The sequence below is a fragment of the Rattus norvegicus genome, chromosome 7 (genome assembly GCF_021556685.1).
Source record: "Rattus norvegicus strain SHRSP/BbbUtx chromosome 7, alternate assembly SHRSP_T2T, whole genome shotgun sequence".
Lineage (NCBI taxonomy): Eukaryota > Metazoa > Chordata > Mammalia > Rodentia > Muridae > Rattus > Rattus norvegicus.
The window spans coordinates 63218126-63245866 of NC_141540.1; the positions used below are offsets into that span (position 1 = coordinate 63218126).

The 27741-nt window shown below is 42.3% G+C and overlaps 2 long non-coding RNA genes across 2 annotated transcripts; one reads left to right on the forward strand and one right to left on the reverse strand.

Moving 5' to 3' along the window:
• Window positions 1–4974: 4974 nt before the first annotated feature.
• On the forward strand, window positions 4975–16126 carry LOC102550659 (uncharacterized). The gene is made up of 7 exons (XR_015624681.1): window positions 4975–5094; window positions 7221–7336; window positions 8386–8440; window positions 8558–8695; window positions 9552–10271; window positions 10385–10545; window positions 15162–16126. It is a non-coding gene; the product is annotated as an uncharacterized LOC102550659 (long non-coding RNA).
• Window positions 10318–11673, reverse strand: LOC148004697 (uncharacterized). Its single transcript, XR_015624682.1, has 2 exons — window positions 11437–11673; window positions 10318–10566 (listed from the first exon to the last, which is right to left on the reverse strand). It is a non-coding gene; the product is annotated as an uncharacterized LOC148004697 (long non-coding RNA).
• Window positions 16127–27741: the final 11615 nt, after the last annotated feature.

Sequence of the window (27741 nt, forward strand, 5' to 3'; positions counted from 1 at the left end):
CATGACTAGAAAAGACTTGAAAAAGAATTCTGTCTGTATTAGACAGGAGGGTGTGTACAGACTTTTTTCTTGCCATTATTCTCCAAATGTAGGAACATTATGACTTTAAGTTGAACTAGATAATACAAACAATCTAGAGATAATTTAAATCATAAGGAAGCATAGGCATGTGTTGTATACAAAAATACTTTATAGCTGGGTGTAGTGGCTCATGCCTGCAGGGGATCAGGAGTTCAAGGTCAGCCTGTACTATATATTGAGTTCAAGAGTCAAGGGACGTCCTGCCTGAAAGAGGATGTGGCTCAAAAAACAAAACCAGTAGTCCAACCCCGCCCAACCCGACCCCACACTAAAGCAACCCAACGCAAATCAAAATTAAACACAAATCAAAATAACCAATAAAATAATTGGAAAAAATCTTCCCTACATTATGCAAATAAATAAAATAACATAAAATAAAATAAAATAACATTTGTAGATTCTGTGTTCGTGTGGCCCCAGAACCAGACCGTGCAGATTCCCAGGGATGACCATAACAATTCATCAGTGAATGGGCGTGGATGGAAAGAATTTAACAGCCTCTTAGTACAGCAGCTCCTCGCCTCTAATTACACCAAGGTGCAAGCTATGTGATAATAACATGCAGCAGGGGGAAAAAGAGTTTGACTTTCAAATCAGAGAGATCTGGGTCTGCATTCTAGAATGATCTTTGACTAGGCTGTGGTGCTGGGCAGATTAATCACTTCCGAATCTTAGTATTGCCTTTTGTGAGGGCTTAACAACGCCAGCCAAGGACAACCATTGTGAGATGCTTGGTTAACCATCAAACCCTCAGCACTGGACATTAATTAAAATAGTTCTTTTTCCCATTGTATGTAGTGCAGATTGAACCCGCTCTGATCAAGTCAGACAATCAGTCTGTCACTCAGATCATTATAGGTCACTCAGCGTTATCACGTAAATTTTATGTATTTTAGAGTCACACACACCTGGAATTAACTTTTACTCATACGATTGTTTTGTTTTGTTTTGTTTTGTTTTGTTTTAAAGCCAAAGGAAAAAAATTTTTTTTGTACTTCTCTCTGGTCACTCTGTCCAAGCCTGTAGAGTGACACCTTGTGACTTACTGATGGCCTTCTCAGCCAGGCCTACTCCAGCTGTTTCCCGTTCATTTCCTGGCTTCTTAGCTTGTAGAGATCTTCAGAGTCTTTCCCAGGGCAGTTTATGCACACTGTTCTTCAAGGAGCTTCTTCCAGAGCCCTCGCCTGTCCATGGTCCATTCCCCTAGCTTGTCCGGACTAGCAGAGGGGGTGTGGCAAAACCTGAGCCCCGTTCGAATCCAAGGAGTCAGGCGAGACCACCAACCCCAAGCTACTCAGGCAGCAGGTTCCCATGTCTCCCAATCCCAACAGAAAGCCAGAGTATCTTCTGAGTACACTTTGAAGCCTTCCCGCTCCATCCAGCTCCAGTCAGAAGGTCAGCAGAACTTGGAGGCAGCAAACTAGGGAAAACGTAAGCTGCAACTGGGAAACTCGGCCAAGGATGCTCTGAGACCGCTGGCGGGAAACAAGGTTGGTGGAGCGTTCTCCTCTGTGGGTAAATGCAGCTTTTCCTCTGCTGTCTGGTAGGGGTTTTGTGCTCTCAGTAGCTTCATCAGAGCCTGGAGGTCTAACTCCTAGCCCTGTTTCCTCTCTCCAGTGAACGAGGGTGTGGTGCAGCATTTTTTTCCAGAGTGTTCTGTGCAGTGCTAATCCCCTGAGATGCTTTCTAAGGAAAGGTTTCCATGGTTGAATAATATTATGTATCTCTGGGTATTTGCTCCTTCAACAGGATTCACTGAGGACAACTGACGTAAGAGCGCTCTGGTTGAGAAGTGATACTTCACCCAAAGTCTCTTCCAAGTAACAATTAATCACTAGCAGTAAAACTGATGCTTACTGGAGCTGGAGTTGTAGCTTAGTGGGAAAGACTGTAGGTATATACAAAGCCCTGTGTTTGATCCCTGGCAGCCAAGAAGTTAAAATTTATAAAAAAGGAAGAGTAGATACATTTAAAGGAAGTTAGTAGATACATTTAAAGGAAGTTAGTAGATACATTTAAAAGAAGTTAGTAGATATATTGAAATTTTGCCAGGTTTGGCCTTAGGCGCTACTAATCTTAGCAATTGAGAGCTCAAGACACGAGGGTCTAAAGGTCAGCTCCATCCTCTGCTACTCAGGAAGCTGGAGCATAGCTGGAGTTATATGTCTCAAAAAACAAAGGAAGGTTGGAGAGAGCGCTCCCAGGTTAAGTGCTGGCTGTATAAACCCGACAATATGAGATTTGTGCTGGTGAAAAAGTTGTCTTCTGACCTCCATGGGTTCTCAGTGGCTCAAGTGTACCTGTATATCCACATACATTATGCACAAATATCCATAGAGACTCATATAATGATGATGATGATGAAGTTTAAAAGCTCAAGTGCACTGTATGCACATACATATTTACACGTACCATACTCAAACCATATATAATAATAATAAAGTTTAAAAGCTCATGTGCCTTTGTATGCACATACATGTCATACATATACATCCGTACACACTCATACGATGATGGTGATGGTGATGGTGATGGTGGTGGTGGTGGTGGTGATGATGATGATGATGATAGACAGCCAACTCAACTAACCAAAGACCTAATGTTTCTTGGCCATACTGTTCCTTAAACATCTGTCCCTTAGGACTTTGTCTTCCACAGTCCCTCTGATCAGATAGGATCATCTTTCTGTGGATGGTCACCTGACTTATTCTCTCAATTTTTAGGTGTTTTAAAAAAGACGTCTGCTTGACTCTTTAAATGAGCCTTTCTTTTCTCTTTAATCGAGCCTCTTTTTATCTGCTTGCTCTATTTTGTTATTTTTCCCACAGCTATTGTAACTCTCTGGCATTATAAACTATGTTATCTAATAGGCTTATTCTTGATAGATCTGTGGTAATTAAAACATCAATGTCTGAGGGCACACATACATTATATTATTATTTTTTCTGGGCTGGGAATTGAACCCAGCACTTAGGAAAATTCTCTATTGTTGACTGACCCTGTCATGGTTTGTTCATGCTTGGCCCAGGGAGTAGCACTATTAGAAGGTGTGTCCTTGTTGGAGTAGGTGTGTCACTGTGGGCATGGGCTCAAGACCCTCACCCTAGCTGCCTGGAAGCCAATATTCAGCTAGCAGCCTTCAGATGAAGACGTAGAACTCTCAGCTCTGCCTGAACTCTGCCTTCATAGGTACTACCGCTCCCGCCTTGATGGTAATGGACTGAACCTCTGAAGCTGTAAGCCAGCCCCGATTAAATGTTGTGCTTTATAAGAGTTGCCTTTGTCATGGTGCTTGTTCACAGCAGTAAAACCTTAACTAAGACAGACCACAACCTCCCTCCAGCCAAAAGCATTGTTTTATTTGCTTTTTGATGTATCCACAGATGGAGAACATGGCCTGATTCAAAGCTGGCACAGGGCAAATTGTGGTTCAATGAACTGTGATGGTGGAGAAAACCAAGGACTCCCAGGGCAGGAGACCAGGAAGTGCTGTGGGGTAGCCATCAGAGAAGACCACTCAGACATGGGTTCCAGCCAATAGAAAGTCTTCATTAGCCAACCAGAGACTACACTGGGTGTTTAGGATCCAGTGTAGCCCTGAGCCTTTCTCAGGGTGAGCTTTTAAGCACAAAAACCACATCCCAGTTTTATACACCTCAGTTAGCAAGAACAGTTAGTCAGAATAGGATTCACGAAAGCCAAAATATTAGGACACTACGTGGAGAGACTTTCCCAGAACTATGGACTTTGATGGATTTGGTCTTTGCTCTTGCATTGGCAGGCGTACTGCCTATGTGCAGGTTGAACTATCAGATGAAATGGCCTGAAGGTTGCCTCTGTCATGATGTCTGCTGTGCTAAGACCTTCCAGTGTTATAACCTAACTCTAAAGTGGCCTTGCCAAAATCCGTTCACCACTGCTTAGGCCCAGGCTAGCTGGCCCTGGGACTGACATGGAGTCTCCTGTCTCAGTCTCCCACCTCTTTGTAGGAGAGCTGGGGTCACAGATGCATAGCTTCTGCATTGAGCACTTATATGGGGCGCTCAGCTTGTGCCAAGCATATTGGCTATGTATCAAAAAATAAGGTGGGTGGCTCTTGAGAACTGACACCCAAGGTGACTTCCAGCCTTTATACAAAGGCACACATCAGCCTACACACAGGTGTGTACGTACAGGAGCACAGGCATACATTCATACTCACACACCAAACATACATCTCACAAACACACCTCACACACACACATACCACACACATACACACACCTCATACATACACACACACACACACACTTCTCTCACACACACACACACCTCACACACACACACCTCACACACACACATACCACACACATACACACACCTCATACATACACACACCTCATACATACACACACACCACACACACACACTCTTCTCTCACACACACATACACACCTTACACACACACCTCACACACACCTCATACACACACACTTCACACACACTCACACTTTGCACACACACATGTAGATACATACCACACACACACACACACACACACACACACACACACACACACACACACCATGATGACCTGGAGAAAAAGAGTCATCAATATTGTTCTCCATCACAGCAAATGGAGAAATCCTTAAGAGAGTTAAGTCCCAGAAACAGAAGCCTCTGGAACACTCTCGAAATCTATTGGTTCATGGATGCAACTCTCCTTGACACTGGCTCTCAAAAGAAAAGTTGGCTTCATCCAAATGACGGTCCTAAGTAGGGAGTGTCATCTGCTACTGGTTTTAACTGCATTGTCTCCGCAGAGTTAATTTCAGTATCATGTTGTACCCAAGGCCTCACAGGAAGTGAGAGTCCTGGCCAAAACGCTGACTTAACTGGATCCACTCCTGACCTCACACAGAAGAGGCACTGCAAGAGTAAGCACGCGGTTATCCCAGAGCACCTGCTCCTCTCTTCCGGTAGTCTCTGCAGATGAACAAGCCTTGAACAAACCGGGCGCCAAGCACGTTGCTGGTAGCTGGAAACAGCCTCGGGTGCTCTTCAGAAGGGACGGACGGAGTGGGGAAGAGAAGAGTGGGTTAGGAAGTTAGGATATAGAGGTGGGAATGTGAGAAAACGTGTTTGGATTGTGATGGGAAATTGTTGGAGACTGCCTTTAGCTTTGTTCAGCCGTACGATTTTTCTGTCGACGTGCCTCATTTCTTCCTGTGTCCTGTTTCTCTGAAAGTCACGAGACAGTATGTTGTTTGCATGAACTAATTATCTGTGTGCTCCCATCTGAATCAATCTGAAATTATAAATGATTTGACTAACAAGTTGGAGAGTTAAATCAATGGAAAGAACGCTGAGATTCTTCTCCACTCGCAATGTTGGTCTAATGAGGATTTATATCAACTTCAAAAACCTCCCGTTTATTTCAGTATTAAATTTAATAAAGTCCTTCGCATGTTGTGTCAGTTAGTGTTGATTAGTGGAAGATACCCTCACTGGTGATGTTGGGAACACTGCCCATAAAAAAAAGGGAACCATTGCAAAAACAAAATAACTTTGTATCCCCACAAAACTCCTCATCTTGACAATTCTATAATATAAAACCATAAATTCTCTGAGTTAGAATAAACAAGGGGATTTGGGCTTGATAAAACATGTCTATAATCTGAGCACTTGGGAGACTCAGTCAGGAGGATTGTTGGTTCAAGCCTAGCCTGGGCTAGAGAGTGATTTCAGGGCTAGCCTGAGCTATCTAGCAAGACTCCCTCTCTAAGCAGAAACACCTCCTTCCCTGACTTCAAAATGATGGGATCACAAGGAGGTTACACCACACCTGGCTCAATTTTCCTTTTATCCTTGAATGTGCTTTTGATTCTACAGTTCAACTCAATCCCCACCCCCCACACCACTCTGTGTGTGTGTGTGTGTGTGTGTGTGTGTGTGTGTGTGTGTTAGTGGAGGTAAGGGGCCAAGGGGAGGTTAGGCACTGTCTTCAAGTTTAAAACGCTAGGATAGGGGCTGGGGATTTAGCTCAGTGGTAGAGCGCTTACCTAGGAAGCACAAGGCCCTGGGTTCGGTCCCCAGCTCCTAAAAAAAGAACCAAAAAAAAAAAAAAAACCGCTAGGATAACTGATTCATTGTATGGGGCTGCTCCTATGTTCAGTGTTCGAGTCAGAGAGCCTTAGACTCAGAGCCAGGCTTTGGCATTTCTCAAGCTTTTCTATGCAGGTCATGAAGAGTCGCCTGTTGTAGTTTTGCTTATCTTCAAAAAGTCCCACTTAGATCTTTCTGAGCTTTCTGTATTCATGTGAGCCACAATACATATTTTTCTCTCTTGAACTTTCACAGTCGTGTATTGACTTAAAAAATACTTGTGGGGCTGGGGATTTAGCTCAGTGGTAGAGCGCTTACCTAGGAAGCGCAAGGCCCTGGGTTCGGTCCCCAGCTCCGAAAAAAAAGAACCAAAAAAAAAAAAAAATACTTGTGAGTCTGTTTGATCTCACCTGTGCTTGGAGGACAGACTCTGCCTTACCTGCCTTCCTCTTCCACATAACTTGGCATGGTGCAGATGCTCAATGAATGTTTGTTAACTGCATAAAATCGGGTGACAGACCATATCTTTGAGCAGAGTTCATGCAAGTGTTCACAGTTACGATTACAGTAGAGTGTACTTCTCTGACTTTTTTTTTTTCTTTTTTTCGGAATTGGGGACCAAACCCAAGGCCTTGTGCTTGCTAGGCAAATGCTCTGCTACTGAGCTAAATCCCCAACCCCACTTCTCTGACTTCTAACATAAAAATTTAGAATCTAGAAACTTTAATACAAAGAACAGAAAGTACGGGTGTGGTGGGTTTGGGTGCAAAGCATTATGGCCTCTGTAGCAGACCCAGTCATCTGTGTTAGGAACTTTGGCTTCTTCTTCTTCATCATTAACCAAACATTCCACCTGCTGGTGCAAGCTCTGGGGTCATGACCTTGAGCAACGGTGTCTGTGCACTTAATCGATCTTGCAATATTTGATCATGTCATGATACATGCTGTGAAGAGATGAGACAGGGTGCAGCAGAGAAAGGCATGGTAGTTTGGGGAGAAGAGTTAGAGTAGTTTCTGTAAACGGTTAACAAGATTTCTCCTCTCTCCTCTGACAGGCTCCACCCCTACAGGAAGAGTTCCAGGCAATGAGTCTTCCTCAGGGATGAACCCCTTAATTGGTAACAAATGGTGCTATACACGTGAGCAACACAAAAAACGGGCCCAACAGGTTGTGAGTATGTGTATGTGTGTATATATACATATAAACAGATACATATGTTAATCTGTCCCTATATTAGACACATACATTGTAACATGAACAGTGAAAGAAAATGGGGTCATGAGGTTGAGAGGGATTAGGGGTGGGGATGGCATGGGAGAGAAGAGGGAGGGAGAGATAGTTTAAATACAATACACAGATATGAAATTTAAAAATAAGTTGAGGGCTGGAGAGATGGCTCAGTGGTTAAGAGCACTGACTGCTCATCCAAAGGACCTGAGTTCAATTCCCAGCAACCACATGGTGGCTCACAACCATCTACAATGAGATCTGATGCCCTCTTCTGGTGTGTCTGAACACAGTAGTGTACTCACATACATGGAATAAATAAATAAATCTTTAAAAAAAATAAGTTGAATTTTTAAGAAACGAAAAGAACAACATACACGGTATGTGGTGAAGCTGGTACCTGGCTCGCCTAGTATCTGTGAAACCCGGAGCCTTCACTCTCCAGCACTATGGGGTAAACCAAACCCAACCGACCAAAAACTCGAAGCATACAGAACATAACTACTGACCAGGACGGTGTGGATGGTGCTGTGAGATAGAATCCACAGACATAACCAAGTTCAAACACAGGAGGACAAGGTCACAGACATCTGCAAAGAGGAGGTTTGGTTTGTTAGGCCTTGCCTGAATGGTGAGTCGGTTGTTCATTTAGTTGTGATGGGGAAAAGGAGGGGAACACGTAGGAGAGAATCCCAATGGTGAGCAAATGAGAAGTCTCATTTAGATGCCAGGGACCTGGTAACTAATACAGTACAGGCAGGAAGAGATCCAAGCAGATCCGAGAACAGGATTCCAGATTCTTTCTCCATCATCACTGCAAGGATCTGGATTTAGCTGGTCCAAGTTGCAGATGCCTGTCAACCAGTCTCTGATTCTGGCTTCCCTCCCTCTGGAATGGAGTTGACAGTGCTTGCTACGGTGTATTCATGGAACTTGCTGGCCCTCCCCTTACTCTCCAACCTTTCAAGGGGTTGCTTTTCACTAATTCACAGAGTATTTGTTGGGGTCTACACCAAAGCATGAGTCCCTGGTCTGTCTCCACCTGTGGTAAGTACTGAGAACCAAAGCAAAGCAAGGTAACGGGGCACAACAGGAGTGTGGCTTGGGACGGGGAAGGGGTGGGGGTTGGAGACAAGATTGAGTGGATGTCTTTCCTTCAAACAGGACATCTGAGAATCGACATGATGCGGGGAGAGCTTTTGAAAGCCAAGGGAAGAATGAGGACAGGAAAGGGAGTTTGTGTTTAAAGACTGGAGAGGTGGCCAGTGAAACAGGAACCCATCAGGCAAAAGGAGGAAAATGGTCAGATTCTTTTTTTTTTTTTTTTTTTTTTTTTTTGGAGCTGGGGACCGAACCCAGGGCCTTGGGCTTGCTAGGCAAGTGCTCTACCACTGAGCTAAATCCCCAATCCCCGTCAGATTCTTAAGATAACTTGTAGCTACTACTCACAGAATTTGCTACTTACAGAGTGGAGGTAGGAGCAAAAGTTACTTCAATTGTTTTGACCAGAGCAACCAGGAGTGGAATTACTGTTGGTAGGGAAGGGAAAGACAGCCAGAGTAAGTAGCTTGAAGTGAGTGACGCACTCTGTACCAGTCTTATTTCAGATGTCTTTTCCACAGCTGTGTAGTAGGCCTGGCCCACTGGGTAGGTAAACAGTTGGACGTGTTACTTGGGAACTGAGGAAGCATCTACATTTGAGTTACAGATTTTAGAATTGCTAGCATTACGAGTGATATTGACAGCCACACACTCAGACGAGATCATCAAGGAGAAGAGAACAGGTCAAGAAAGACAAACTTTATGATATTACAATGGCTGGGCATGGAATTATTAAAAAGGAAACCATTCGACAGGTATGGTGTTATATGTTTGTAACCCCAGCATTTGGGACTCCGAGGCAGGAGGAATTAGAGGTCAGGCTGGCCTAGAGCTGTATGCTGAGTTCCAGACCAGCCTGGAATATAGAGTGAGATACCATGACAACGCCTAAAACCCAGTGCCCAGTGGAGGGCTAACCTGGGGGACAGCATGCAGGGGAGGAACATCCAATGTCACAGCAAGTGTGGGCAGAGGCAATGGAGGGGGCCTAGGGCTGTGGTTGATGCTGCCTTGGGAGTGTTTCACAGGTCTTTTCTGACTGCTTGCTGTTTCTCAGAAAAACATTGAGACCCCAGGAGCCAAGAAGGACAATGGAAAAGCCATTTGGAACCTGAAGAAAAGCAAGAACAGCCTATAAAGGAGATAGCCTAAAAGGAGGATATGAAGACTTCCATTTGTACTACCATAGCAGCTTCAGCTTTTAAAAGTGCCTCTCAAGTCTCTCCATGACTCTCTTTCCCACGGCTGGTCAGGCCCTATCCACATCTCTCTTTGCGTCATCCGTATGGGTATGTTCATGTAGTGCGGTGCCGAGGGGCAGGGATGCACAATCAGACTCTTAGAACTTAAATCTTAGTTTCATGACTCAATGCATCTTCTGGCCTGGGAAGATTATTTAACTTTCCTGCCTCACTTTTCTCATCTGCAAAAGAGAACCAGTAATTGTCCTTGCTTGCTGTGGGTGTCCTGGAGATTATGTAAGGTAATGTGTGTGAAGCAAACAGTAATTATTGGAGTTATTTTTATTACCGTCACCCTCTTCATCCTCCATCGTGAGGACATACGCTTCCCAAGGGAGAGGGCGATTTTATTCATCTTGCGGGCCTCGTGAGCCCTTGCATAAAGTAGGTATCTAATAAGTGTGTCAAGGAATAAGAATCCAAATGTGTGAATTCTCAGTGCACTGCACATGGCCAGGGGACTTCTTGGCAAATCATCTATTCTTGAAAAGCTGGGGACTCGGCACGCACTCTTTGAAGGCATTGTCAAGTGTCAGGTAGGTGTTTTGAATGGTCCACTACCCTAAAAATAAACCCACAGTGTAGCTTTCAAAAGCATATTCTACACACCCAAATGCCACTCTTTTTTTTTGATCATGGCACTCGCTAGATTGGATCACACTGTTCTAAGATCTTCCCAGGGAGCCTGCGTTTATGAGGCTGGCAGGGGACCTGGATGCATGAGGAGATTCACAGCTGTGGAAGTCAGATGATTGAAATTCTGAACCGGCGAGAAATCCATCATTCCAGGTCCTTCTGTATCACATTCTGGTAACTTGCTTTTTCAATGCCCTGGTCAAGCAGAGACACAGAAAAAAATGAGTGAGGCAACTCATTCCTATGATTATTTTAGGAAAGCCTTGTGAACAGACTGGGCACTTGCTAAGTCTAACTGCTTTAAAAAATAGTATAGTAAGGACTAGTGTTGTAGTTCAGTGACAGGACAGGTTTAAAACAGAGTTCAGCCAGGCAGTGGTGACTCATGCCTTTGATTCCTGCTTGGGTGGCTGAGGCAGGCTGATCTCTGAGTTTGAGGCTAGCCTAGGCTTCAAAGCAAGTTCCAGGATAGCCTTGGCTGCCTAGAGAAACCCTGTCTTAAAACAATCAGAATCAAACCAAACCAACCAAATATAAAAACCAACAACCTGAGTTTGTGGTCAACCGCAACAATAGTAACAACAACAAGAACATGTTGTATGGCTTTTCCATGGGAACAAGCTGGTTCTGACTGTAGAAGACAGTGGAAGTGACTTAGGGTTGACAGATCATCCCTTTGGAGAAGTATTTCCTTTTACAGAGACAGCAGAAATGCCCACGTTATTAATAACCACCGTGATGGGAAAACACAACGAATCAGGGAAATAGATAGCGGAGTTAGGCTTGACCATGGACACATGGGGCACACGAACTTATTCTAAGGGAAGCTGGAACAATTATGTAGAAATATCTGAATAATAACCATACTCCCCAAATTATGTGGAAATTATGCCCCTTTCAAGAAATAGTCTACATACTCATTACCAACTGAGCCAAGGAACATGTAATACTAGGGACATAATATCTCCACAAAACACTTTCAGAATAGAGAGAGAGAGAGAGAGAGAGAGAGAGAGAGAGAGAGAGAGAGAGAGAGAGAGAGAGAGAGAACTTTCCTTTACTCACATTCGGTTGTGAAATTCATTATGTCACAGAAATAAAATATCTCAGAGGCACTGGCTCCTGCCGTTAAGTAAACTAACCTACACTTAGAAACAATTTTGTGGCTTCCAGATAAATGTATTTCCTTCAGAAAAGCACTTCTCACAGCCAAGCCTAAGTGACAGAGCAGTGGCTGTTTCTAACGAAAAGTGTTAAGGAATTCGTGATGTCATCTCATGTGTGCAGATCCCTCAGTTGAGAGAGGACCAGAGGACAGAGAGCCGGCACAAACGAAGGGCGAAGGGCGTGTACCTGATTCACCCCGCCCTGGGTCGCAGTTTGCAGCGACCACAGTGGGTGTCTAGAAAATAAAAGGGAGTGTCCTGTTTTATATAACTTGGCTTTGGAAGCTCTGATGACAAGTAGCTCCTCTCTAAAGCTCCCCTTAGGAAACAACACGGAAAACCAGTTGTTAGTCGTCCGCCCCCGCCCTCGGCCCCCCATCCCCCCCCCCCCCCGCGCGCCTGGCACTTCTGCCTGTGGTTCCCCTTTGTTTTTAAATTATTTTATTTTTGGTAAAAGTTAGGCTTCCCGAGCTCTAAAATACATGGAAACCTCCTTCTGTCTATTCAAGCGTTGGAAGCTGCTCTAACATTTAAAAAAAAATCGTGATTAAATTGGAGCATCGTATGCGATAAGGCCGAGGAATGTTATTTTATTAAAGTTGGCACCAGAATTCTTCTCAGAATGGGAAATTTATTTACTTTGAAAAATACCCCGAGAGCTTGGAGAGCAGGAGAGAGCTCCTGAGGGTTTGGGGTGTGGGCGGAATGTTTCTGAGACAAAGGCAGCGATTTGGCAGGAACTTCAAGCGCGTGGGGCCGGGGAGGAGGAAAGGGCTGAGCCAATGGGAGGACGGGCCCGGCCCGCAGCCCCGCAGCCCCTCAGTCCCTCTGTCCTTCTCCACCCTCCAGTGACCCAACTCCCAAAATATTTGGTGCAAGTCAGTTGTTTTGCTGTTGTTAGAGAGCCTAGGGCAGGCCTGTGTATCAGCTGAGTGGATCCGAGGTGAGATGGGTGGACCAGAGTGGAAGGCAGGAGACAGTCCCAGGTTAGAGATCAGCAGTGAGGGACAGTTCAGAGGGTGGGGTCCCAGATCTGAATTCCAGGGCTTTCTGAAACGGATGGGGCTGGAAAGGCTCTTGGTTAAAGCATCCACTTTCTGGACAGAGTCACTGCTGTGTGTGTGGGTGGGAAGCTTCCTGGTACAGAGTCACATGTTGCCTCACTGTGAGGGACGTGGAAACAAGACTCCACAAACACCAGACGTCATGGCTGTTTTTACAATCTTTGAAATTGGTCAGACTCCAATATGTTAATTTAAAAAGGTGGTTGGTTAGGGAATGAATCTTTAGCGGGATCACGAAGGAACGTTAAGATTCTAAATTTACATCTTGTAAAGACCCAGGGACACCGAATTTTCAAAACGAATCGAAAAATCTTTGAGAATAGGTATAACTGCGGAGTCCAAACAACACCTAATGTTTCCCAAAGGATTCTTGACTATCAGGGAAGCTAGGGCGAAAGAGAGGGTAAGTCTGCATACTAGACTTTTCACGTATTCGTTTCTATGCTGGGACCAAATCTGGAAACTAAGGGATGATGACTGGAGGTATATTTGACCATGTCGGATTTGGGGCAAACAAAAAGACACATACATACATACATACATACATACATACATACATACATACATACATACATACATATCCCAGCCCATCCATCCATCCATCCATCCATCCATCCATCCATCCATCCATCCATCCATCCGTCATCCATCCATCTATCTATTTATCTATCTATCTTTATATATCACCGGTGAGAAAGATTCGACGTGCGATAGACTTTTCTTCAGACTGGAATTCTCTGACCTAAAGTTTTAGCTTCACTCCTCCTGCAAGCCTTCCGTTATTTATTTATACATTCCTACCCGTGTATCACCTTTTGGTTTTTCTTTCCAAAAGTGATTACCATTTGAAATGATGAAGAGATCCTATTCAGGATTAAAAAAAAAACACCAACAAAACAAAACAAACAAGAGGTCTATACGCTGCCAGCCATTGCGGTCTGAGGCCAGGGAAGCCGGCTGTCACTCTTCATTGTGGCTTACCTAGCCGTGTGATATGCCTGGCATGTAATCGGAGTTCAACAAATATTTGTTGAATCAGTGAATGAATTTCATTCCACATCTGATCCGTAGAGATTACCAAAATCCTCACAGACCACCGGGAGTCTAGCAGTATGTTGCTTTTCTAAGGGACACACAAACTAAAGGGTTCTAGGCTGGTATTTTAGGCTAATTCCTTTTTATTATCAGCCTAATCTTGGATCATGTAAATGGTGATCGCACTATATCCGTCAGGATACTTTGCAAGGAAAAGGTTCAGTCATAGCTTATCCCCACTCAGAGTGAATCTAGAGATTCAATTAAATGATACCCCACTAGAGCTCAATTCTAATATAGACAGAGGAATGTTTTGGTGTTCAATGTTTGTCTTAGGTTAATAGCATTGTTAGATTGTATTAATGGGTTATTAACAGGATGACTTTACTTCCCAACTTGAGAAAAAAGTCAGTTGAGGAGTTATATCTATTGATATGATTTAGCAAAATTTCAGTTATCTGAGAATATAATTATATATATAATATGAACAAGGAATGTCTGGGAATATATGTAAATGTATGTAAAACAAGAACAAATAGCAATGCTTTTTGGCACCAGAGTTTGGATAATTAAAGAAGGTATTTTAGGGGTTGGGGATTTAGCTCAGTGGTAGAGCGCTTGCCTAGGAAGCGCAAGGCCCTGGGTTCGGTCCCCAGCTCTGAAAAAAAGAACCAAAAAAAAACCCCCCACCCCAAAAAAATAAAGAAGGTATTTTAGGATGACTACAAATCCAGTGTTTTGGTGCTGTGGGATTTATTTTTTATTTTGCATCTTATTGGCTTTTTTTTTGGATGATGCTATTTGTCTATTTCTTTATAAGAGCCTGGATTTAACTAATTAATTAATTATTTTTGATATATAGATCAGGTTAGCCTTTGACTATTCTGTGTAGCCTGTGATGACCTTCAATTCCTGCCTCCCAAGGAGGATTAGGTGTGAACTACTATGCCTTGCTTTATACAGTCAGATTTTTTATATATATATATTAAATTATTAAGTTTAGGCTGTATATGTTGTATGAGGAAAAAAACCAGGAACATGGCAAATTAAAAAGAAAGTCACAGAAATAAAAAAAGATTTCTCTTTTGGATTTGGTATGTGTGTGTGTGTGTGTGTGTGTGTGTATTTATCAGCCATGTATATATCAGATATATAGCAACCAGAAAACATTTATATATATATATATGTATATATATATATAATCTTTAAATATAAAAAGGCGAGAGTATTAGTTGTTCTGTGAGGATTGGGGTATAGCTTGGCTGGCTGTTTCTGTTGGGAGGAGTCTGCTACAAAGCCACAGTCATGCTAAAACGATCTGCAAGCTTTATGGGCAGGTTCGGGGGAATCCACCTTCAACATGTCGACCTGGCCTACCAGCATCAGTGAGGTTGTGGTAGGAAGGCTTGGTTCTTTACCGTGTGTACCCCTCCTAACAGCCGTGAGCAAGCAACCTAAGGTGCAAAGGGAAGCTGAAATGTATCTTGTGACCTGACCTTGAAAATAACACAATCATCTCTTCCAGGTGAAGGGAAGGAAGGGGCGACCCCAGGATACACACAGGCGCCACACAGGGGAATCATCAGGAGTCGTCTTGCCACTAATCACTCTTGGGGCCCTTTGGGTTGGGTTGTCTTGGCCAGCCTGCATGTGATGGGTTTTGTTTATCTTACTATATTGTATTTTGTCAATACAAAAATAAGGTAGAACAGAAAAAGTCACTGTTAGTGAATTTTGAGTTGATTAGCGATGTGCACTAAAAGTATTTTGAAAATTATAAGGTGATCACAATGGGAAATGAAACTAACATTTTAAAAAAAGGGCTTGATGGTTGATTGCATTATGTTTTGGACTTAAATGTTTAAGGTTTGGTCAGTCTCCTGTGGAGATGTGCTAGGCAGAGACGGTAGCACCTTGGAGAGGTGGGAGGAGGTCAGATCATTGGGGCCATGCCCTTGTAGGGTACATTAGGGTCTCTGCCTCTATTCCTGTGTGCTTCCTGTACACCACAGGGTGAGCGATTCTGCTCTATCATGGTCCCCATCGTGTTACCCCTCCCCCTTACTGAAGTCCCAGGAATAATGACATCAAGACCATGAACTACAGTCTGTGAAGTCATCAGCTGAAGAAAGTCATCCCACCTTTAAGGTGGCGTTGTTGGGTACGTTGTGATAATGCCTCTCGTGAATGCCACTTCACCCCACCGACCGTGATGGGTGATGTGCACCATGGCACTGGGTGGTGTTGATAAGTAAACATCAAGTTTGTTTCATAAGCTTAGAAACATCTGTTCTGGGTGGGGCATGGGATCATTGAAAGATGGAGGAAAGAAGGAACAGCAATAACAAACTCTGAAACCAACTGGCTGATCTGCCAGCTGGGGACTTGAGAAGGAAGAGAGGATGGTGGGAGAGAGACAAGAGTGGTGTTGCTGCCATGGTGTTGCCAGTGTTTCGGTAAAAATAAAAAAGGTGGCGGAATTGGTTCCTGTACCCTGGCAGTTGAGCTCTTGCTAGTTCTGGCTCCAACGGGCCATGGTTACTAGCGCTAATTTATCTCAGATTAGTATCTCTCCCAGCAGCTCTCTGCTAGCCATGAACTCTCTGGTTCCAGCTACCTGGTAAAATCATGGTTCTAGAAGTCCAGCAGCAGCTGGCCTGTCGCGGTTCCCTGCCACAGACTCTGCCCATACTCACAGCAACCCCCCACTCCCCGCCCTGTAGTTAAAGTATAAACTCCCAACTGCCCAGTAAAATCAAGACACAACAAACTGTAAACCAATAATCAGATTTATATGTTAAATTCTCAATCCACAATACATCCACATGATAAACGTAAGACCAATTGATAAGGATATAAACTGCCCACCTAGATAAGATAAATTTGTCTACAGAAATCCATCCCAGCTACCTTGGCAATTCAGGAACACCTGGATCTGGGTCATCCTTCTCAAGCTCCATATGATTCTCCTTTTTTTTCCTTCTCTCCTGCCTTACAAAAGCTTTGTCTCCACGTTATTTTTTTACTGTCCAGTCATGGCCTTGACCTAACTTGTCTGCCTTCACCTGCATGATGATATCAACCTACAAACCAGTTCAAGGCCATCAGGGGATTTCTAGGCTAGCCTGAACTCCAAAACATTCTGTCTCAAAAATCAAGCAACTGACAAACTTGAGCCGGTGTAAAACAGAACAACTCAAACAGAAGATATACTAGAAGAAGATGCAGTCGAGATGCGTAGACAGACGGTAGGCATTAAAAATATAGGAAGGTCCTAACACAAGAGACAATGCAAGAAGACGGTGGGGACAGAAAAGTTAAACAAAAGGAAAACACACAAACAAGCACAACAAAAACCCAAACAGCACCACCCACAGAAGAGAAAGAGAACAGGTTACTTTCTTTCTCCTGGTGTGGTTTTTTGGGGTTGCTCCCCTAGAGTGGGTTGGGGCTGGCTGCCTCATTGTTAATGTCCTCTCTGTGTTTTCCGAGCTTCTCCAGAATTTCCTCTTAAATGATTTGTTCTGGGAATCCTGGTTTCAGTTTGTGGCTCAGTTGGATGGCTGAGTTTCTGGAAAGGCTTGTGGAATGGCTGGCTACTTTATGATCCAACTTGCTCTCTTTAGGTACAAAGTATCTTGTTGAAAATTTTCTAAAGTACTGATAAAAATATAATTTCTTGGAAAGGCAAAACACAGATCCACAAGCCAATGACTTTCTGAGCAATTTTGTCTCTGGGGCAAGTTATTACCATATTAGGATCGACTTCTCATTTTTTTTCCCTGTAGATTGCTGAAGTTCATTTTGAATTCAGTTCTTGATTCAAGATGTACAGCATTTCAGGTTCCTGCTTCAAGTCACGGGTCTGTGGTTGGGACAATTTTGGTGGGAAAAGTCATTGGCTACCATAGTCTTTGCCAGTGTTGCTACTAAGACAAGATTTTATTTCTTTGCCGTGCGGGAGACTGAAGTCAGGCTTCAGTCATGGGGTCAGTTTTGCTTCTCCCTTATTGTACATGAGGCTGTTACATAATCTATGTTTTTTTTTTTTTTGTAACTGTAACCTACAGTTTCCTGGGATATTTGGATTAGCATTTCTCACACATAGAAATCCTGAGTAAAGTGATCCCATTTTGCAGCATGCTTTGGGTGTCCTGCCTGAAGCATATGCTAACTTAAATAAAGCTAAATAGAGCCAGAGTAAATAGAGCTAGAGCGACTTACCCAGTAGGTACCATTCTTCTCCGTCCATTTTCTGGATTCATCTCCTTATTTGGTCATTAAAAAGAGGGGAAAAAAACTACTTAAGTTAATTTGTTTCAAATAGGTTGTAAGTGGGTGGCAAGCACATTTAACCACTAGACCAGTGGCTCTCAACCTTCCTAACGCTACGACCCTTTACTACAGTCCCTCGTGTGGTGGTGACCCCCAACCACAACTTTAGTTCTGTTGCTGCTTCAAAACCCTAATTTTGCTACTGTTAGGAATCATAATGGAAATGTCTGATGGATTTAGTTAACTCTGGGAAAGGGTCATTGGACCCACGAAGGGGTCTCCACCCACAGGTTGAGAGCCACTCTTTTAGGCTATTTGTGACTGGTGCCTCTCATCATTTGGAAGAATTCGGCCACTAGGTTTTGATATTTGTGCTTTTCACTCTGTCTTCTTCCGGAACTTTAGTTAGATACATTTTGCCTCATCAGTCTGTCTTCCATGATTTTTAACTTTAAAAAAACCTCTCTCTCTCTCTCTCTTTTTTATAAAGGGCTTTATTTTTATTGAAAATCATTTCTCATACAATGTATTCTGATCATGCTTTTCCTCCCCCAACCTTACCCCACTCTATTCCCACCCCACTCTATTTAGAAACCAAGCAAATAGGTAAATAAAAAACAAACAAACCAGAATAAAAAACAAAGCAAGAAAAACACCCCATAAGAAATACAGACACACAGAGACACCCAGACTCTGAAAAGCAAAACCTATAAAAACACAAACATCTGAAATCATAATACATGAGCAAAAGATCAAATGATAAAAACAGCCAAACAAAGCAATATGAGACAAAGCTCTTCAAAAAATACCATTGAGTTTCTTTTGTGTGGGCCATCTACTGCTGGGCATGGAGCCTACCCTTTTTTTTTTTTTTTTTTTTTATTAACTTGAGTATTTCTTATATACATTTCGAGTGTTATTCCCTTTCCCGGTTTCTGGGGAAACATCCCCCTCCCCCTCCCCTTCTTTATGGGTGTTCCCCTCCCCATCCTCCCCTCATTGCCGCCCTCCCCCCAACAGTCTAGTTCACTGGAGGTTCAGTCTTAGCAGGACCCAGGGCTTCCCCTTCCACTGGTGCTCTTACTAGGATATTCATTGCTACCTATGAGGTCAGAGTCCAGGGTCAGTCCATGTATAGTCTTTAGGTAGTGGCTTAGCCCCTGGAAGCTCTGGTTGCTTGACATTGTTGTACATATGGGGTCTCGAGCCCCTTCAAGCTCTTCCAGTTCTTTCTCTGATTCCTTCAACGGGGGTCCTATTCTCAGTTCAGTGGTTTGCTGCTGGCATTCGCCTCTGTGTTTGCTGTATTCTGGCTGTGTCTCTCAGGAGCGATCTACATCCGGCTCCTGTCGGCCTGCACTACTTTGCTTCATCCATCTTGTCTAATTGGGTGGCTGTATATGTATGGGCCACGTGTGGGGCAAGCTCTGAATGGGTGTTCCTTCAGTCTCTGTTTTAATCTTTGCCTCTCTCTTCCCTGCCAAGGGTATTCTTGTTCCCCTTTTAAAGAAGGAGTGAAGCATTCACATTTTGATCATCCGTCTTGAGTTTCATTGGTTCTAGGCATCTAGGGTAATTCAAGCATTTGGGCTAATAGCCACTTATCAATGAGTGCATACCATGTGTGTTTTTCTGTGATTGGGTTACCTCACTCAGGATGATATTTTCCAGTTCCAACCATTTGCCTACGAATTTCATAAAGTCATTGTTTTTGATAGCTGAGTAATATTCCATTGTGTAGATTTACCACATTTTCTGTATCCATTCCTCTGTTGAAGGGCATCTGGGTTCTTTCCAGCTTCTGGCTATTATAAATAAGGCTGCGATGAACATAGTGGAGCACGTGTCTTTTTTATATGTTGGGGCATCTTTTGGGTATATGCCCAAGAGAGGTATAGCTGGATCCTCAGGCAGTTCAATGTCCAATTTTCTGAGGAACCTCCAGACTGATTTCCAGAATGGTTGTACCAGTCTGCAATCCCACCAACAATGGAGGAGTGTTCCTCTTTCTCCACATCCTCTCCAGCATCTGCTGTCACCTGAGTTTTTGATCTTAGCCATTCTCACTGGTGTGAGGTGAAATCTCAGGGTTGTTTTGATTTGCATTTCCCTTATAACTAAAGATGTTGAACATTTCTTTAGGTGTTTCTCAGCCATTCGGCATTCCTCAGCTGTGAATTCTTTGTTTAGCTCTGAACCCCATTTTTTAATAGGGTTATTTGTCTCCCTGCGGTCTAACTTCTTGAGTTCTTTGTATATTTTGGATATAAGGCCTCTATCTGTTGTAGGATTGGTAAAGATATTTTCCCAATCTGTTGGTTGCCGTTTTGTCCTAACCACAGTGTCCTTTGCCTTACAGAAGCTTTGCAGTTTTATGAGATCCCATTTGTCGATTCTTGATCTTAGAGCATAAGCCATTGGTGTTTTGTTCAGGAAATTTTTTCCAGTGCCCATGTGTTCCAGATGCTTCCCTAGTTTTTCTTCTATTAGTTTGAGTGTATCTGGTTTGATGTGGAGGTCCTTGATCCACTTGGACTTAAGCTTTGTACAGGGTGATAAGCATGGTTCGATCTGCATTCTTCTACATGTTGACCTCCAGTTGAACCAGCACCATTTGCTGAAAATGCTATCTTTTTTCCATTGGATGGTTTTTGCTCCTTTGTCAAAAATCAAGTGCCCATAGGTGTGTGGGTTCATTTCTGGGTCTTCAATTCTATTCCATCTGTCTGTCTATTCTATCTGTCTGTCTCTGTACCAATACCATGCAGTTTTTATCACTATTGCTCTGTAATACTGCTTGAGTTCAGGAATAGTGATTCCCCCTGAAGTCCTTTTATTGTTGAGGATAGTTTTAGCTATCCTGGGTTTTTTGTTATTCCAGATGAATTTGCAAATTGTTCTGTCTAACTCTTTGAAGAATTGGATTGGTATTTTGATGGGGACTGCATTGAATCTGTAGATCGCTTTTGGTAAAATGGCCATTTTTACTATATTAATCCTGCCAATCCATGAGCATGGGAAATCTTTCCATCTTCTGAGGTCTTCTTCAATTTCTTTCTTCAGAGTCTTGAAGTTCTTATTGTACAAATCTTTTACTTGCTTGGTTAAAGTCACACCGAGGTACTTTATATTATTTGGGTCTATTATGAAGGGTGTCGTTTCCCTAATTTCTTTCTCGGCTTGTTTCTCTTTTGTGTAGAGGAAGGCTACTGATTTATTTGAGTTAATTTTATACCCAGCCACTTTGCTGAAGTTGTTTATCAGCTTTAGTAGTTCTCTGGTGGAACTTTTGGGATCACTTAAATATACTATCATATCATCTGCAAATAGTGATATTTTGACTTCTTCTTTTCCGATCTGTATCCCCTTGACCTCCTTTTGTTGTCTGATTGCTCTGGCTAGAACTTCAAGAACTATATTGAATAAGTAGGGAGAGAGTGGGCAGCCTTGTCTAGTCCCTGATTTTAGTGGGATTGCTTCAAGTTTCTCTCCATTTAGTTTAATGTTAGCAACTAGTTTGCTGTATATGGCTTTTACTATGTTTAGGTATGGGCCTTGAATTCCTATTCTTTCCAGGACTTTTATCATGAAGGGGTGTTGAATTTTGTCAAATGCTTTCTCAGCATCTAATGAAATGATCATGTGGTTTTGTTCTTTCAGTTTGTTTATATAATGGATCACGTTGATGGTTTTCCGTATATTAAACCATCCCTGCATGCCTGGGATGAAGCCTACTTGATCATGGTGGATGATTGTTTTGATGTGCTCTTGGATTCGGTTTGCCAGAATTTTATTGAGTATTTTTGTGTCAATATTCATAAGGGAAATTGGTCTGAAGTTCTCTTTCTTTGTTGGGTCTTTGTGTGGTTTAGGTATAAGAGTAATTGTGGCTTCATAGAAGGAATTCGGTAGTGCTCCATCTGTTTCAATTTTGTGGAATAGTTTGGATAGTATTGGTATGAGGTCTTCTAGATAGATCTGATAGATCTGATAGAATTCTGCACTAAACCCGTCTGGACCTGGGCTCTTTTTGGTTGGGAGACCTTTAATGACTGCTTCTATTTCCTTAGGAGTTATGGGGTTGTTTAACTGGTTTATCTGTTCCTGATTTAACTTCGGTACCTGGTATCTGTCTAGGAAATTGTCCATTTCCTGCAGATTTTCAAGTTTTGTTGAATATAGGCTTTTATAGTAAGATCTGATGATTTTTTGAATTTCCTCTAAATCTGTAGTTATGTCTCCCTTTTCATTTCTGATTTTGTTAATTTGGACACACTCTCTGTGTCCTCTCATTAGTCTGGCTAAGGGTTTATCTATCTTGTTGATTTTCTCAAAGAACCAACTTTTGGTTCTGTTGATTCTTTCTATGGTCCTTTTTGTTTCTACTTGGTTGATTTCAGCTCTGAGTTTGATTATTTCCTACCTTCTACTCCTCCTGGGTGTATTTGCTTCTTTTTGTTCTAGCGCTTTTAGGTGTGCTGTCAAGCTGGTGACATATGCTCTTTCCTGTTTCTTTCTGCAGGCACTCAGCGCTATGAGTTTTCCTCTTAGCACAGCTTTCATTGTGTCCCATAAGTTTGGGTATGTTGTACCTTCATTTTCATTAAATTCTAAAAAGTCTTTAATTTCTTTCTTTATTTCTTCCTTGAACAGGTTATCATTGAGTAGAGTATTGTTCAATTTCCACGTATATGTGGGCATTCTTCCCTTATTGTTATTGAAGACCAGTTTTAGGCCGTGGTGGTCTGATAGCACGCATGGGATTATTTCTATCTTTCTGTACCTGTTGAGGCCCGTTTTTTGACCAATTATATGGTCAATTTTGGAGAAAGTACCATGACGAGCTGAGAAGAAGGTATATCCTTTTGCTTTAGGATAGAATGTTCTATAAATATCTGTTAAGTCCATTTGGCTCATGACTTCTCTTAGTCTGTCTACGTCTCTGTTTAATTTCTGTTTCCATGATCTGTCCATTGAGGAGAGTGGGGTGTTGAAATCTCCTACTATTATTGTGTGAGGTGCAATGTGTGTTTTGAGCTTTAGTAAGGTTTCTTTTACGCATGTAGGTGCCCTTGTATTTGGGGCATAGATATTTAGGATTGAGAGTTCATCTTGGTGGATTTTTCCTTTGATGAATATGAAGTGTCCTTCCTTATCTTTTTGATGACTTTTAGTTGAAAATTGATTTTATTTGATATTAGAATGGCTACTCCAGCTTGCTTCTTCTGACCATTTGCTTGGAAAGTTGTTTTCCAGCCTTTCACTCTGAGGTAGTGTCTGTCTTTGTCTCTGAGGTGTGTTTCCTGTAGGCAGCAGAATGCAGGGTCCTCGTTGCGTATCCAGTTTGTTAATCTATGTCTTTTTCTTGGGGAGTTGAGACCATTGATGTTGAGAGATATTAAGGCATAGTGATTATTGCTTCCTGTTATATTCATATTTGGATGTGAGGTTATGTTTGTGTGCTTTTCTTCTCTTTGTTTTGTTGCCAAGACTATTAGTTTCTTGCTTCTTCTAGGGTATAGCTTGCCTCCTTATATTGGGCTTTACCATTTATTATCCTTTGTAGTGCTGGATTTGTAGAAAGATATTGTGTAAATTTGGTTTTGTCATGGAATATCTTGGTTTCTCCATCTATGTTAATTGAGAGTTTTGCAGGATACAGTAACCTGGGCTGGCATTTGTGTTCTCTTAGGGTCTGTATGACATCAGTCCAGGATCTTCTGGCCTTCATAGTTTCTGGCAAAAAGTCTGGTGTGATTCTGATAGGTCTGCCCTTATATGTTACTTGACCTTTTTCCCTTACTGCTTTTAATATTCTTTCTTTATTTTGTGCGTTTGGCGTTTTGACTATTATGTGACGGGAGGTGTTTCTTTTCTGGTCCAATCTATTTGGAGTTGTAGGCTTCTTGTATGCCTATGGGTATCTCTTTCTTTAGGTTAGGGAAGTTTTCTTATATGATTTTGTTGAAGATATTTACTGGTCCTTTGAGCTGGGAGTCTTCACTCTCTTCTATACCTATTATCCTTAGGTTTGATCTTCTCATTGAGTCATGGATTTCCTGTATGTTTTGGACCAGTAGCTTTTTCCGCTTTACATTATCTTTGACAGTTGAGTCAATGATTTCTATGGAATCTTCTGCTCCTGAGATTCTCTCTTCCATCTCTTGTATTCTGTTGGTGAAGCTTGTATCTACAGCTCCTTGTCTCTTCTTTTGGTTTTCTATATCCAGGGTTGTTTCCATGTGTTCTTTCTTGATTGCTTCTATTTCCATTTTTAATTCCTTCAACTGTTTGATTGTGCTTTCCTGTAATTCTTTCAGGGATTTTTGTGATTCCTCTCTGTAGGCTTCTACTTGTTTATTAATGTTTTCCTGTGTTTCTCTAAGGGAGTTCTTCACGTCTTTCTTGAAGTCCTCCAGCATCATGATCAAATATGATTTTGAAACTAGATCTTGCTTTTCTGGTGTGTTTGGATATTCCGTGTTTGTTTTGGTGGGAGAATTGGGCTCCGATCATGCCATGTAGTCTTGGTTTCTGTTGCTTGGGTTCCTGCGCTTGCCTCTCGCCATCAGATTATCTCTAGTGTTACTTTGTTCTGCTATTTCTGACAGTGGCTAGACTGTCCTATAAGCCTGTGTGTCAGGAGTGCTGTAGACCTGTTTTCCAGTTTTCTTTCAGCCAGTTATGGGGACAGAGTGTTCTGCTTTCGGGCGTGTAGTTTTTCCTCTTTATAGGTCTTCAGCTGTTCCTGTGGGCCTGTGTCTTGAGTTAACCAGGCAGGTCACTTGCAGCAGAAAAGTTGGTCTTAACTGTGGTGCCGAGGCTCAAGTTTGCTCATGGGGTGTTGCTTATGAGCTCTCCGTTGCGGCAGCAACCAGGAAGATCTGCGCCGCCCTTTCAGGGAGCTTCCGTGCACCAGGGTTCCAGATGGCGTTTGGTGTTTTCCTCTGGCGTCAGAGATGTGTGCAGAGTGCAGTCTCTTCTGGTTTCCCAGGCGTGTCTGCCTCTCTGAAGGTTTAGCTCTCCCTCCCACGGGATTTGGGTGCAGAGAACTGTTTATCCGGTAGATCCCTTCAGGTTCTGGCAGTGTCTCAGACGCAGCGGTCCTGCTCAAAACCTCTCTTTATAAGAGACTACTATCACATGAACTCAGAGACAGAGGCAGCAGGCATAGGAGTGCACGGGTCTGCACCGGGTCCTTCACGTGTTTATCCTGGCTCCCAGCGTAGGGTTTGTAATGGGGTTCCTGAGTGTGCAGACCACAGGTCTCTGTTGGGCTCTTTTTCTTCTGATTGTTTTTTTCCTCTCTGTCCAATTCCATCATGTTATTTTTCTTTTATTATATTTTATTATTAAAAAGGAACTCTAAAAAGAGAAAGGAATGTAAAGGACCCTGGCCGCATTGATGCATTCCCTTATAGTCTTCAATTATATAAAAATAATAAAATGTTAATTTTATTTATTTTATGTTTATGAATATTTTGCCTGCATTATGGGCGCCATGTTGCCCAGCACCTGAGGGAGTCAGGAGAGGGAATTGAGTCTCCTAGAACTGGAGTTACAAACAGTTGTCTCCACCATGTGTGTGCAGGAGATCAAACTGAAGGAGCAACACGTTTTTAACTGCTGAGCCATCACTCCAACCTTAAGTTAATATTTGAGAAGTGTCAGTGTTGAGTACATTAAATATACACGTGCATCAAAATAGAAACTTGAAGTCTATATTTATATGGTCGATACAGCCAGAAAAATATATACACAGAAAAATCATAGAATTGGACGGAACCTTATAACCAACGAGGTGATTCGACCCCTGGGAATATTCTAACTTATGACCTTAGTATACCGAAGAAGTGCTTTGAAGAAAAATGTGTGAGAATATAACAAGAAGTAAACATGACTTACAAAAAAAAAAAAAAAAAAACCTAAGGAAAGCCGCAAAATGTTATGTCTGAATATGAAAACGATTACATTCTAAGGTAGGATAGTTCATGTGAGAGGAATTGGTTCTCTTCAAGATGGCGTGGAAACTTGATGCATTTTCAAAGTTTTGGGTGTTTCAAATAAGTGAAGAAAGGGGGGCACTGAAATCGGTTACTCATTAGGGGAAGAATAAAGAAAACAAGTTTTACCTAACTTACAAGAATACATTTCCAATAAAGACTGAAGGGTCAAGGATATATTTATAAATTAGCGAAGCGTAGTGGTGTCTTTCTTTAGCCCCAACTCTGGAGAGGCAGAGGCAGGAGAATCTCTGTAAGTCTGAGGCACCTGCTCTACAGAGTGAGTTCCAGGAGAACCAGGGCTATGAAGGGAGACTGTACCTCAAGCATAAATGAACAATATAAAAATAATAAATAAAGAATAAAATAATTGGAAGAGTACATCGGGGAGTAATTTTCAACATTTTTAAATCCTCTGATATCCACACGAATGTGTACAAAAGTACATGTGAACAGAAAAGACCCCCCATCCACATGCACACGTAGAAACCCAGACAAAACCTATCATGAGTAAGTGAATATATGAAAGAAAAAAGTTTACATTTGCTGTGTGTGTGTGTGTGTGTGTGTGTGTGTGTGTGTGTGTGTGTGTGTGTGCGCGCGTTGCCTCAGATCATGGGCCTTGGGGTTAAGTGCTCTTCCCCTCTGAGTCATCTTGTGGGCCTAAACTTTGCATTTTTAAACTCGAGTGCATGGGACAGCTCCTCTTCCCTTGTGCACAGTTTCATGTTCCTAGGTTTCAGTTGCATGTAGTCATAGTCTAAAAAGCACTGAATAGAAAATGCCAGATAATGAGTTTCTAAGTTTAGAATTGCGCATGCCCCGAAGGGCAAAGTGAAACTGTTCACTCTGCTCCTCTGTCTCGCTCAGGACGTGGCCCCTGTGTGGTGCAGTGTATCCAGGTTGTATACACTACCCTCATGATCGTCACTCTGCACCTTTTTTGATATCAGACTGGCTGTTAAACAATATGTCCGTGTTTGTGTCCAAGCTCTATTTCACTCAGTGTTCCAGGGCGCCAAGGTACTGATGCAGAAGGCTCACTAGGGCAAAAAGTGTGAAATTAATTCTGTCACTATGTGGTGATAATGTGTATTTAGCTTTCTGTCCTGGTTGTGGATGAGGCATTCATTGGAAGTCAGGGAATGTAGTCCTAGAGGAGAGTAAAATGCATGATTTCACATGTATTTTCTCATAGGATCATATAAGAATCCAGATAGATGGATAGTATATCATTATCCTTTATGTACCGATGAAGAAACTATAGTTAAAATGGTTGAGTGACAGGCAAAGCGATACATTTATTGGTAGAAATTCTCATAATTAGAATATTTTATATTAGATTAAAATTTAAAACTATGCAACACTCAGCCATTGCAGAGAAAGATTAATAAATAATGCTATTTTTTCACATCTCTAACGTTTTTCCCATGTGGATTAAACTGATGAGACTGCACTTCCATATTTCCAATAGGATTAAACAGAGCGGCTAGCTCTGACAGCGTTCTGAAGTTGGCTGCAGATTCTTCAGTTCCTAGGAAAGCTGGTGGATGTTCCAAACGCATTTTCCACAGCCTAAGAGAAGTTAGAGAAATGTCCCCAAACAACAAAAGCCTCCCCCCCAAAACACCTTAACAAACAAAACAAAACAAAACAAAACAAAACAATCCCTAAACCCTTTCCTCCCCCTCAAAACACAAGAGTAAAACAAAAACAGAGCAAAGGACAACAAAAGCCAAATGGGGTTTATAATCTAATTCAGAGTATGGCGTCCTTTCATTCTCTCATTCTTTTCCTCATTTATATATATACATATATATGTGTATA